The 13,448-nt window shown below is 35.6% G+C and overlaps 1 protein-coding gene and 1 non-coding gene across 2 annotated transcripts in view; one reads left to right on the forward strand and one right to left on the reverse strand.

Moving 5' to 3' along the window:
- Positions 1 to 13,448, reverse strand: part of CHL1 (cell adhesion molecule L1 like) — a 209,000-nt gene that overhangs the window by 123,101 nt on the left and 72,451 nt on the right. The window lies entirely within an intron of this gene.
- LOC123326973 lies at positions 1,426 to 1,529 on the forward strand. Its single transcript, XR_006541447.1, has one exon. It is a non-coding gene; the product is annotated as a U6 spliceosomal RNA (small nuclear RNA).

Consider the following 13,448-nt stretch of genomic DNA (forward strand, 5'->3'; position numbering starts at 1 on the left):
CAAACACTTCAGTGTTGTTCACATACAGGTGGTAGATAAGTACATCAATATACCAGACAATGCTCATCTCTTTACACTCATGACAACGTTTGTGTGCCGTAAAAAATAAGTCAACATGAATAAATAATTCATTCACTTCTTTGCTTTGATGTCCTCTTACTACTCAGTGCTCACGTGAAATGCCACCTCAGAGTCCTTGCCAGTCCACTAATCCAGCGTAACCCATCATTCCCTTACAACTTCGTGCGTGATTATCAACAAAACACTTGTCAGTGATATCTTTTGTTTAGTTATTTGTTCTTCCCCCACCCCCTCTGGTTATTTCCAAAGTTGGTAAGCCCCATAAGGACAGGGACTTATATTTCCCTAATGTATCCCCACTCCTAGTACAGTATCTGGCACATAACAGGTATACAATAAATGCTAACTGAATGATATGAGTAGATGAATCAATGAGTGAGAGAGTGAATACCTGGAAAACAGAGATGTAAATACATTAATTCATCAAATAATTAGCCCTATCATTAGTCATTGTTAAACAGTGATTTTCATGAATATGCACATTATGATAAAAGAAGGGAAAAAAATGCTTTTCTACCAGTAATTCTCATCTGGATGAGGGAGGAAGGGATTTTCCCTCCACAGGGCATTTCACAATGTCTGGAGAGGTTTTGTGGTTGTCACAGCTGAGAAGGTAATACAGGCATCCACTGGGAGGTCAGGGATGCTGCTGCTAAGGATCCAACATTGCACAGGATAGACTCCTAAAGAAAAGGAATTATCCAGGCCAACATTTTATAATGCCAATGCTTTCTACTATTTTTTACTCCTCATACATATTTAATTTAACACATATTTATTACACAACTACCACATGCTAATACTGAATTTCTGTGAGGAAAAAGACATGTTATAAATGTATTACAAACAGATTGACTAATAGATGGTTGGCTGGCTAGACTGATAGATGGAAGGATAGATGAATGGATACTTCATAGATGGATATATGCATACATACATACATAAGTGTGCTATGAAATAAATATAGTAATGCCTTCCTTCAAATGAAAGGCATATGTCTCCTTCCCATAAATGAAAATCATTGTGTCAAGTGAGATCTGTATTAACTATGTGGAAGGAATGGTTCTGTAGTATGTGAGGAAAAAGAAAACTGAAATCCAAAGAAAGACTTCGAGCAGAGGCAGTTAGAAAACAATCAGAGGTCCAAATAGTGGGCCTTATACTTAGATTACTGGATGGAAAATAAAAATTTTTTGTTTCCTAGAAGAGGTGCTGCATTCTATGGATGCAGCATGTTCCATGAAATAGGTGAGAAGTGCAAAGGCAAGATTTATATTAAGAGAAGGACAGAGGTTGCTTCCTCCAAGTCTTCCTCATTTCTATTGTAGTATGGAGGGATCCAAAGTGCTTGCTTTACTAGCACATATACTAAAATTGGAATGATGTAGAGAATACCATGGCCCCTATATAAGGATGACATGCAAATCCATAAAGTCTTCTATATTTTTCAGTGGGATAACATACTCAAAGTGCTAACGGTCAACCGAGAATTCTATGTCTAGCAAAACTATCCTTTAAAATTAAGGAGAAATTAATACATTCCCAGATAAGCAAAAACCGAGGGAATTTGTTGCTAGCATATCTGCCGTACAAAAAACATTAAAGTAAATCCTTCAACCTGAAATGAGAGGAAACTAGACATTCACCTGAAATCTACAAACACAAAAAATAAAGAACACTAGTAAACAAAAATATAAAAGACATTATATGTATTTCTTGTAACTGTCTTCTTCTCCTACATGATTAGAAAACAATGGCATAAAGATGAAATTTGTATGACAATAACAGCCAAAGGACAGAGGAGGTAAAGGATATACTGGAACAAAGTTTCTATATACTATTCAATTAAGTTAGTATTTATATGAACTAGATTGTTTTAGGTAAGATGCCAATTGTAATCCTCAGGGTAACCACTAAGAAAAAAAAAATTAAACACAGAAAAAGAAACAAGGGATATAAAATATACACTAGAAAAATATTTAAAATGAAAGAAGACAGCAACAGAAAAACAAAAATGTAGACATATAGGGAAAAAAGCAAAATAAAAGATGTCAATTCCATCATATCAATAATTTCATTAAATGTAAATGGATTTAATACTCTAATAAAAAGAGAGATTGCCAGAGTAGTTTAAATAAAATGATCCAACTAGATGCTGCCCAGAAGTGAAAAACTTATGGTTAAAAGTTGTTTACAGGATGAATGTAAAAAGATGGAAAAAATATGTACACCTTGGAAAAAGTAACCAAAACAGATCTTGGGTGGCTATACTACCATTAGACAAAATAGACTTTAAGAAAAAAAAATGTTATTAGAGACAACAGGGGACATTTTATAATGATAAAAAGTCAGTCGGGAAGATACAACGATTACAAACATAAATTTACCTAAAAACATAGCCCCCAAATATACAAGATAAAAACTGACAAAATTGAAGGGAGAGGTAGACAATTCAACAATAATAGTTGAAGACCAATACCTCATTTTCAATAATGGATAGAACAACTATGCAGAAGATCAAGAAGGAAATGGAAGGCTTGGAAAGGTCCAGAAGTTTCCATGGACTTCTGTGGGAGAGCACAGGAATTGCTGAAGATAAAAGCCACAAGGCCACTGCACCAAGATGAAACAGACCTTTATTAGTAAGAATTCTCCACAGAAACAACAGGGTGTGTGTGTGTGTGTATGTGTATCTATGTCTATCTGTATATAAACACGCACACACACACACACACTCAAGAGAGAATGAGAGAAAGAAAGAGAGAGAAAGTGGTTTCTTGTTTCTTTTAAGGGATCATCCCACACAATTGTGGAGACTTGTTAAATCCAAAATCTGCAGAGTAGACTAAGCAGCCTAGAGAATCAGTGAAGAATGACAATTTGATTCCAAAGGCCGTCTGCTTGGAATATTTCTTCTTCCTCTGGGAGGGTTAGACTATTCTCTTAGGGCCTCAGCTGATTGGATGGGACCCACCCATATCATAGAAGGAGATCTGCTTTACTCAAAGTCCAGTAATCTAAAAGTTAATCTCATCCAAAAAATATCTTCACAGAAACACATAGAATAATGCTTGACAAAATATCTGGACACCGTGGCCCACACCAGTTGACACATAAAATTAACCATCACAGGACTCCAGTGATGAGTTGAATAGATGATGTTGCCAAGACTCAGAGACACCTAACAGCATGAGCAAGACTTGAGGTGGACAATAAAAAAGGGAGGGTTTTCGGACCATGGTAGTCCAGGAGAACCAGCCCGATCACAACTGTACCAGTCTCATAATTTACAAGAGGTGGTGGTCATAAGTGGGCGACTGAAATTAAATGCTAATGGCAAAGCATTGTCCTGAAGGAAAGCAAGGAACTACAAGCTAGCATAAGACTGAATACTTATATAGGAGTCCCTTTGTACTGCACTCTTGATTCATGTACCTTCCCAAGCTCCTAGGCAATTTCTTGGGGTATATAAGTGAAAAAAGGAATAATTCTGAAACACTGAGAAACTAGGGAGATTAAGTTAGTTAAAAGGGTTGCAGAGTTTCTCCCCATGAACATCATTCAAATTTTAGACTGAATAAATTTTTGTTGTGAGAGGATCTCCTGTGCCTTGTAGGATTTTTGCGGGGAGCACTGACCTCTATCCAGGAAAGGCCAGTGGTACCCCATCCCCCAAGTCATGACAATCAAAAATATCTCTATACATTGCCAGGTGTTCAGGGGGGCAGGGCACAAAAGCAACCCAGCTGAGAACAACTGGGTTAAAGATTGTGATATTGCTAATTGGAAAGTTATCTAGCCAATTATATTTGTGTGTGTGTGTGTGTGTGTGTGTGTGTGTTGACAAGGGCACTTGCTAACAGCTAACTCTTAAAACCTGGGAGGAAAGGTTTCCTTTCTAGTACTCATAAGTACAAGAGTATTCATTAAACTTATTTATTGAACTAAACATCCAACCAACAAACAGAAGTTCTAGTTCATCTCTTTACCCTTCACTCTCTCCTCATATAAAAAAAGTGATTTACTTGATTGTAGTCAAGGTGATGGTTTATAGTAGTGGAAACTCCTGAGTCTTTACCCTAGTGCTCATTCTTAAATGCTTGCCTTTAAACGGATTCAGGCGTCTTTGTCAGATCCTGCTCACATGTAGTCAAAATACCAGAAGCAGTTATGAATCAGCTTTAACAGTAATAAAAATGTTTCAGCATTTTAATGCTTACCTGAATTAATTTCGCAGGTCCTCAGTTTGCTCTTAATAATAAGATGATTTGCCACAAATTGTTTTCTTTTTTTAAGAAGAATGCTTTTCAATTTTCTTGACATATTTTGTTGGAAAATGGTTTAGATACAAGCCATGCCAACACTGCAGTCTCTTGAACATCCCCTGCAAAATCTCCCACTCTTTTAGGTACAAACTGCCATCGCTGTTTCTGGCTTTAAAATAAATACCTTTAGTTTACCAATAACATTTTTAAACATGTGTTTTATTTTTACATTTTATCTTGATCCTGACTTAGCAAATATATGCCTTAAGACCAATACAGTATCAGTATATATTTTTTTCTTTTTTGTTTTCTTTTTCTCTAGTAGAAACCTGATTTTATCCCAACATAACTATAATCAGCACTTAACAACAACAACAACAAAAAACCACTGGACAATGTGGGAAAAAAATCTATATTTTCATGCAATGGTTTTGCACTCAGTATGAAAAAAAATGCTTGCCAAGTAAAGGCATTAACACATTTTCAAGGGACTTTTCAAATGCATTTTTTCCCCTTGGCTCAGCATTTCATTTTTACAGCATCTATTAATCAAGTCTAAGCAGGCTTTAAATCCCCAATCCCTGCTTCAGATTATTTCACAATTGCTGTCCTCTTCTGTTTTTGTCTCTGGTACCATCTTCCCCTGATTCCATTGTTTTAGTTGAGCTCTTTGCTCTGCACTTTCAATCATCCCAAGTCTACCATCCTTTGAGAAGAGCAGCCATTAATGTCTAAGGCCATAAAACGAGGACTAATATTTATACTTTCAAAGGGAATTCACTGAATAATAAAGACCATTTAAGAAATGCCAGGAAAAATGGATTACTCCAGAATACAGAGCAACCAGTCCAGATTGGAGAACAATGCCATTTAGTCCTGAGAACTGGTAGAGAGAAACAAAGGAAAAAAAGAAAATGACTAAAATCCATCGTTGTTCTTTATTGTATCTGGATATTAAAACTCCCAGAATCTAAGAAGCACTTAACTTAAGAAGAGGGAAAGACAACAGCTATACATTTTAAGAAGTTAAAGATGTATAAGATCAAAGAATACGGTAATGCACAGAACCAGATACTTTCTCCATAGAAAAATAATTTGATCAAAAGGGTTTTACTGTTTCATTGAGGTGGAAAGGCACAGATAAGTGGTTGCCTATTTTCTTCTCTGTCTTATTCTTAAAAGTAACTGACAAATTGTTAAGAATCTAAAGGCTAAACACCATTAAACTATTTTTTCAGGTATCTGTCATAATTCTAAATATTTTTATTCTATAGGTCCATTTTTATGCATGCCTCCATAATAATAGTAATATCTGGGCATGAGAAATATAGAGAGAAATCAGAGGAATCTCAAGTTGCTTGAAACCACTGAAAACCAAGGGCAAGCCCATATCTGAAACCCAAGCTTCCTGGATTTTTCTTCCACAACAAGATTCAAAATAACATTTCTTGCTTTGTTCCAATCCTTGATGAAGTTCAAATACTGAAACAGTTTCCTGTCTGAAATTTGCAGACTGCCATTCAGAACTTCATAGAATATTACCTTGATTGAGTAACTGTGTGTGTACCTCTGCAAGGAAATGGTGTGTCTATTCATTAACTCCGGTATCCCAAATCTACCATTATGCTTCTTGAAAGTGACAATAAATTGCTTCCAAATACAATTTCTTCTCATCCTTTTTATGGATATTATAAAAAAGCAGCAAATCAAAGAGGAAAACAGGTTAATTTTATGCCAATCACAAAACCTGGTGACAGGTGTTGCCATGTGTTGCGACAAGATCTCTTGGCCATGGGTCATTGCTTTGAAAGGAACTAACGAATGGCTTGCAGTGCTGTGACACACTGAAAGGCCCCCTGGGATCTCATGCAAAGATCTCATGACAGGTATGAAATTAACTCGTGGTATCATGGTATTTTCCAAACATGACAGCTTCCAGAGTAGTTGCCATTTAGCACAGTGGGGATTGTGGGAGGAACTGAGACATCTCGTAAGTGATTTCAGTGGGATCTCCTAAGGGCCATAAGAAAAACCATCCCCCGAGAAAATGTGGAGAAAGTTAAAATTATAGAAGGTGGGGCTCAAATACGTAGCAGTTAAGCAAAAATAATTCTGTTTTGGATACTCTTGTCACTTTAATTTGCTTCCTGGACTAATCTCCACAGGGAAGATGAATAAAGTATCCATTATTATAATTTTGAAGAGCTCTTTATTTCTTCCTTGAATTAGAACAAGGGTTTCAGTCATGAGCTGAGGAAGTACTGGAGCAACCACGCTTTTTTGCAGCACACGTGTGCACACACGCGCGCACGCACACACACACACACACAAAGTGGCTGTACCATGCAAAATAAAACACTAAATGCCCACACTGTAACTAAATCTTATAATTATGTTACATGCAAAAATGTAAAATCTGGAAACAGTAACTGTAAAACCCTTTGTTATAGAAAAGATAGGTGCTAAAAGAGCAAAGCAAAGCATTTGCATCGTGTAATAAATAAATGTGTCACAGGCTTACTTTACTGACTTCTGAGTTAATTGCCTTTTCTATATCAATTCCAAATGTCACTTCAAAGATAATATAAGGAAATGAGTAAATAGGGAAAAGGAAGAATAGGCAAATTTAGCATTTAGAAATAAAGTCACATAAACAAGGTATTTATTTTCTTTGAATTTCTAATATAAAAACAACATGCAAGTTATGAATGCCGCTTTTTTGCATAATTTTCATGGTATAAGGTAAGAGAAATCACAAGTACAGTGATTACAGCTTGAAATGCAAGCAATTGTTAGTCCTGAAAAGGATAAAAGGAACATGTGACTATAAATGTGGTAGGCAACCAGAAATTACATGGGATTCAAAGCTATGTTCTTCTGCCAACAGACAAATTAAGTGTATTAATGTTATGTGTGTATACAGATATAGACCATTAACTCTGGTTTCACAATCTGGGCACTAGAGGCTAACTCCTGGTTCTTTATTTTGCTTTTTTTCAGTATAAATTTTCTCGAGAATTCCTTTAGGACCCCAGCATGGGGACATTATCATTTAATTCTAGGGCTGTGAATACCTTAATCACCAAATAATACCCTTCAATTTCCAAGCAGATATTCAATACATTCTTTAAGATTAGTAAGCAGTTAGCATATATAGTAAGTGATTTCCTAAAATGACTATATATGTAACAAACACTATATAACAAATACTATGTGCCAAGCACTGTTCTAGGAACTTTACAAGTAATTCCTTTAATCTTAATAATAACAACCCCATAAGATACATACTATTAATAAATCTCCAACTTTCAGATGAGATAATGCCAGTACAGAGAAGATAAAGTTAACAAGCTTATAGCTGATAAGTGGGATACTCTGGAATTGAACCAGAGTCCATCATCTTTAACCTCCATGATGCTGTGGAAGTCCTTTCCAGATCATTGTACAACAACCCTTCCAGGCATGAGATTTCCCTTGGGACTCCCATCCTTGTTGCTATCACCTCTTATTTAAAACTTATGGTCAAAGAAAATGGAGTCACTGGATTCCATTAGTTTTAACTACACTGCCAACTGTATAAAACCCAACTGTCTTCTAAGCAAGCTAAAACTCCACCCTTCCCCATCCCCAACCTCCCAGAAAGTCTCTGAAGAAAGGCTGTAACAATGTTAATATTTTGATGACGTCAGCCTTCAGAACTCAAGATGTTTCACTCAACCTATTTTCTTGAGTATCTATGAAGTATACACATCATTTATATTACATATGTTGAAAAGAGTGGTGAATTAAACATACATAATCTTTACTTTCACAACACTTTAGTCTGGTGGGGAAAAGATATGATAAAAGTAATCATGTCAATGAATATGTGATTATTTATTTTAAATAATTTTTAAAAGAATGGTATAAATCAGTGATTTAGACTTTGGAGTCCAGTAAGTCTTTAGCCCCAACTCTTCTGATTACTAGTTTTTAGAACATGAATGACTTTCTTAAACTTCTAAATTCTCATTAAAAAAAAAATCTACTAGAAAGGAATAACAGTGTTTTAAGGATTAAATGAGTTAACATATAAAATACTTAGAAAATTGCCTGGCATACAATATATACATTCAATTAATAGTATTTTTACAATTGCTCACAGTGTTTATATTTTATACACCCTTCCTTTTACATAAGTTTATCTTTACACTAGTGTTCTTTTCAGACTAAGAACTATGCTTTTGAATAATAGTAATGGCCTTTTTTTCAATTACAACAAATAAAGGTTCTTCATTACAGAACAATAGTAAGTTTATCAAATTTTCATTCAATATTTTTATGAATACATAAAAAAGTTAGACTACTGGAAAAAGGCAAACACCTGGTCCTTAAGTGTCCACTGTTCCCCTGTCTATGACATCATAGAAACCATCTGCTAACTCTCTCTGTAGTAAAGTACTAAATATTTCACTATGATGGGCAAAATTTTGTCATTCTACATAGCAACTAAAACAATTTATAAAATATGTTTTTTTCACAGAGATAAGATTTTTTCATAAACCACTGCTGCCATCAATACACATCAATAGAAATAATATTAAAGTTAAAAGCATCTATATAACTGGAAAATAAATCCATTATTTGCTTCTGTCCTACAGATTACAGATTTATTTTTTCAACCTGACAATGGAAATCTGACCAATAAATAGAAAGTTTAAGTAACAAATCATTTTGATATAGAAAAATATATCCATAAGATGTTGGTATGATACTAGATGATGAGTCACACAATGAGTAAGAGCTTGGCCCAGCCCTACCACTCAATGGCTATGTAAACTGGGGCAGTCATTGATTCCCACACTCTCCAATCTAAGGGGCAGTTTCATCATTAGGAAGTGGGTAGAATAATTCCAACCCACAGGTTGTTGTAAGAATTAAGCACCTATTATATGCCTTGTGGCACTAGGCACTGAAGATACAGTGGTGAACCAAACTAGACTAGAGTCCATGCTAACAGAATTCACTGTCTACATTGCTTGATTAGAAAAGGAAGATATGACTTCTTATTTCATAAAAATGCTAAGCATAAGCGAAATGGTCCACCAGAATGATAAATGAAGACACTGCAAAGATCACAGTGGTTCATATATGGAAAGCATAAGAATTCAATATAGCATTAATAATATTTCTTGCACATTATCAATTGGGTAAATCCTCATACAAATAAAAGAAACAAAGAAAAAATTGTGCATTGATTAAGGCAGAATATACCTCGTACTTCACAAACTGTGGGAAGCAATATTCCAATTGCAGATGTCTTAAATGTTCCTGAAAATGGTCAAAATTAGCCTATTAAAATTTTGAAAATCATGTTAGGAGAAACCAAACAATGTGCTGCTTACAATGAAAGGGAACTATTGGTAACATAAATGTCAATCCACCTCACACTAGAGTAAAAAATTGTACCAAACAATATACCAGGAAATTCCAGGGCAGTATCTTGGATTAGAGGACTGTAGGTAGATTAACTTGAAAGTCAAATCTTTTTTCATTTAAATTATCTGAATAGTGGGCATATTTATTCTGTTTAACTAAAGACAGCCTTAGTTGGCTTAATAGTTTTGAATGCTCTAATTTGAGGATGGTTCATTTTAGGCAAACATATTTATATTGAAATAGTACTATGTTTGAATATTAAATGTGTGTGTGTGTGTGAATGCACAATGTTTTACAGGGATTAGAAATTGCATGTGATATCATACTCTTTCTAGATTTGCCCTTTACGATATGGTAGCCTCTAGCCACATATAGTTATTTAAATTTAAATTAGTTAAAATGAAAGATAATTAAAAATTTATTTTCTCAGTCACACTAATCACATGGAAAGTACTCAATAGCCACTTACGGCTAGAGATGCACATACTGGACAATGCAGATACAGGACATTTCCATCATTGAATAAAGTATTGAGTAGATCTGGTGTGGACATTCATTTATACATTCATTTTTACTCACTTATTTTTGTTTCTTTTATTACTTTTATTAAGTACCTACCACGTGCCAAGCCCTGGGCTAAGCCATGGGACAAAATGATAACCAAATATAGATATTGTTCCACTTCCCATGAAACTTACATTCATATGGGATAAATAGACACTAACTAAATGGTCATGGAAATAAAATTAAAACTGAAAATATTAACAATGCTAAGAAGCAGAGGCAAGGGGTGTAATTTTAGAGGGGGAAGACTGATCTACCTAGGAAAGATGACTCTAGTGAAGTTACCATTGACATGAAATAAAGAATGTGCAGGAGTTGGTTCAGCAAAGAGGGAAGAAAGTGTAGTGAACAGATAGATGATCACGTGCAAAGGCTCTGTGGTAAGGAGGGTCTGGAGAATGGGAGGGAAAAAAGGTCAGTGTATGGGAACTGGTTAAAGAGAGGGGAAAATTAGTCAAAGTTGAGCCTGGTCTATATTACTGACACTTTGTAAACCACGTAAAGAGCTTGTCTTTACCCAAAAAGAAAAGGAAAGTAATTTTAAGCAGAAAGGTGCTATGGTCAAATTTGTATTGCAAAAAGAATCTCTGGGTACAGTATGTAGAACTACCATATGGGCAAGAGTAGAAAAGAGTAGTTAGGAGACACATCCATGCATGTGACCATCTCTCCACCTGTCACCTCTAGTTTAAATAGAGGCAGGCAGATTATAATTTAACAAGAAAAAGCATCCATATTAATATGGCTAAATTTTTAAAGGAGTTATTACAAGAGAAAACAAACTTGACCTCAAACTTATGGATATGATAATTTCATAACATATGTGTTTTTTTTTTTTCTTTTCTATCCACAGAAGCAATAGGAGAAGGAATAGACAGGGAAGAATGTGAATATGCTGAATTTAGCTCCAAGCCAATACTGATGAGACTTAATGGTAAAACAATAAAGGTCTAGAGAACCCAGCTCCTGAGTAACATTAAAGGAGATAACAGGGGCATCCGGGTGGCTCAGTCCATTAAGTGTCCAACTCTTGGTTTCGGGTCAGGTCATAATCTCAGGGTTGTGAGAAGGAGCTCCGCGTCTCCTCGCTCAGCACGGAATCTGCTTGGGATTCTTTCCCCCTTCCTCTCCCTCCCATCCCCTCTCAAATAAATAAATAAAATATTTTTTTTTAAAAAGGAGATAACAGAGGCTAAGGGGGAAATAATTAAGTTTGGGAATGATAATTATCTCTAAGGAATTAAAGAGCTTAAATACCTATGTAAAAGACAGCTAAACTAAAACACACTGATTCAGGTTCCTAGACAAGAAACTCTCCATTGGTCAGGGTGGTGCAAAGTAACCACTTTCAGAGGGTGCAGTAATATGGTCACAGGAGGGGCACATTCTTTTTTTTTTTGGCCACGAAAAATCCACTGAGCAAATTCTAGCTATTTTATATCCAGTAAAAAAACAAATACAAAAACTAACAGAAAACAAACTATGAACGCCTCACTGTTGCTAGAATATTTGCTAAGTTCCTGCTTTCCTACAGTCTTTGCACCTGCTGCTGCCTTCACTTGAGTGGCTCCTTCCCAGATATTCACAGAGCTACCCTTCAGTCAAATCTCCGGTCCAATGTCACCACTTCAGTGAGGCTTTCCTTGACTAGCCCGTCTAACAGTGGTCCCATGTCCTCACTTTTAATAGGAAGTATCATCCCCTGACACTTTATTACCTCTTTATTGGCTTGGCTGTTTGTTACCTCCCAATATTAAGACTATAACTCCTCTAGGGCGCCTGGGTGGCTCAGTTGGTTAAGCGACTGCCTTCGGCTCAGGTCATGATCCTGGAGTCCCGGGATCGAGTCCCACATCGGGCTCCCTGCTCAGCGGGGGGTCTGCTTCTCCCTCTGACCCTCTTCCCTCTCGTGCTCTCTGTCTCTCATTCTCTCTCTCAAATAAATAAATAAAATCTTTAAAAAAAAAAAAGACTATAACTCCTCTAAAGACAGAACTTTGTCTTACTCATCTCTATATCCCCAGCACCCAACGCCTGGCAATTACTGGAGTTCAAAAAGTAAGAGGTGTGAGAATGACTGAACAAATGATCGGACGGATCAAGTTGGGAGTAGGAGTCCAGCAGTCAGACATCTTTGGAACTTATGGCACAAAATGTGCTGATTGCTGCTTTGAACTATTTCACTATAAACTCTTACCTGATCTTGTAATTTGTTTCCACAATGTAAACAACTCCGTAGTCTTCTAGTTATGAGACCTAAAATTCTCTTTTGCTTAGGGCTACTTGACATTGAAAGTGTCATGGCTAATGTACTAACTTACTACATAAGCTACATGAGGGAAGAATCTATGTCCAATTCATCTTCCGTATTTCCACAGAACCAAAAAAATAGTGCCTTGTAACAAAAGAAGCCTGTGCTCTTGAAATGTTTCTGAGAGGAAAGAGGAAAAGGATTATGAAAGAAGGCTTGAAATCTATGAATGAGAAATACACACGTGACTAAACCTAAGACTTGGAAGATCATAGAAAGTCCATTCAGAAATGACAAAGAACAGTGTGTTGATAAGAATAAAAACAAACAAAATTATGAACTGGAAATATGTCTGTCAGTACCCCTAAGACTTGGAAGAGTACAAAAGAGTCTGTGCAAATTCTGCAAAGAACAAGGTAATAAGAATTACAGCAACAACTATAACAGAAATGTAGACATACTCTGAGACTTTCAAAAGGATAAGTAATTCCCCCAATATATTTGGCATTGCTTACATGTGCTTGTATATGTGAAACATGTTTTAAATAACGGTAGAAATATTATGATAAAGCATAAAAACAATGAAAATTTTAAAATAATTGATGGATATAAGAACTCCCTGTATTCGTATTGGTAAAATTATTTATATGCATGCTTTTAGGAGTATGAAAATTTCATTTACCCAATTCTGTTGAAATCCTGCTATATTGCAGAAAACGTCTACCATATGACTTCAGTCAGCACATATCAAAACAGTGTTTTATCACAATGTTATTTTTAATAGCTAGAGATATGATTACCAAATAGAAATATCACAAAAACATGATCTCCACTTAACATGAAAGATGACTTTTCATAAGACGGCTTCA

The sequence above is a fragment of the Neomonachus schauinslandi genome, chromosome 1 (assembly GCF_002201575.2).
Source record: "Neomonachus schauinslandi chromosome 1, ASM220157v2, whole genome shotgun sequence".
NCBI lineage: Eukaryota > Metazoa > Chordata > Mammalia > Carnivora > Phocidae > Neomonachus > Neomonachus schauinslandi.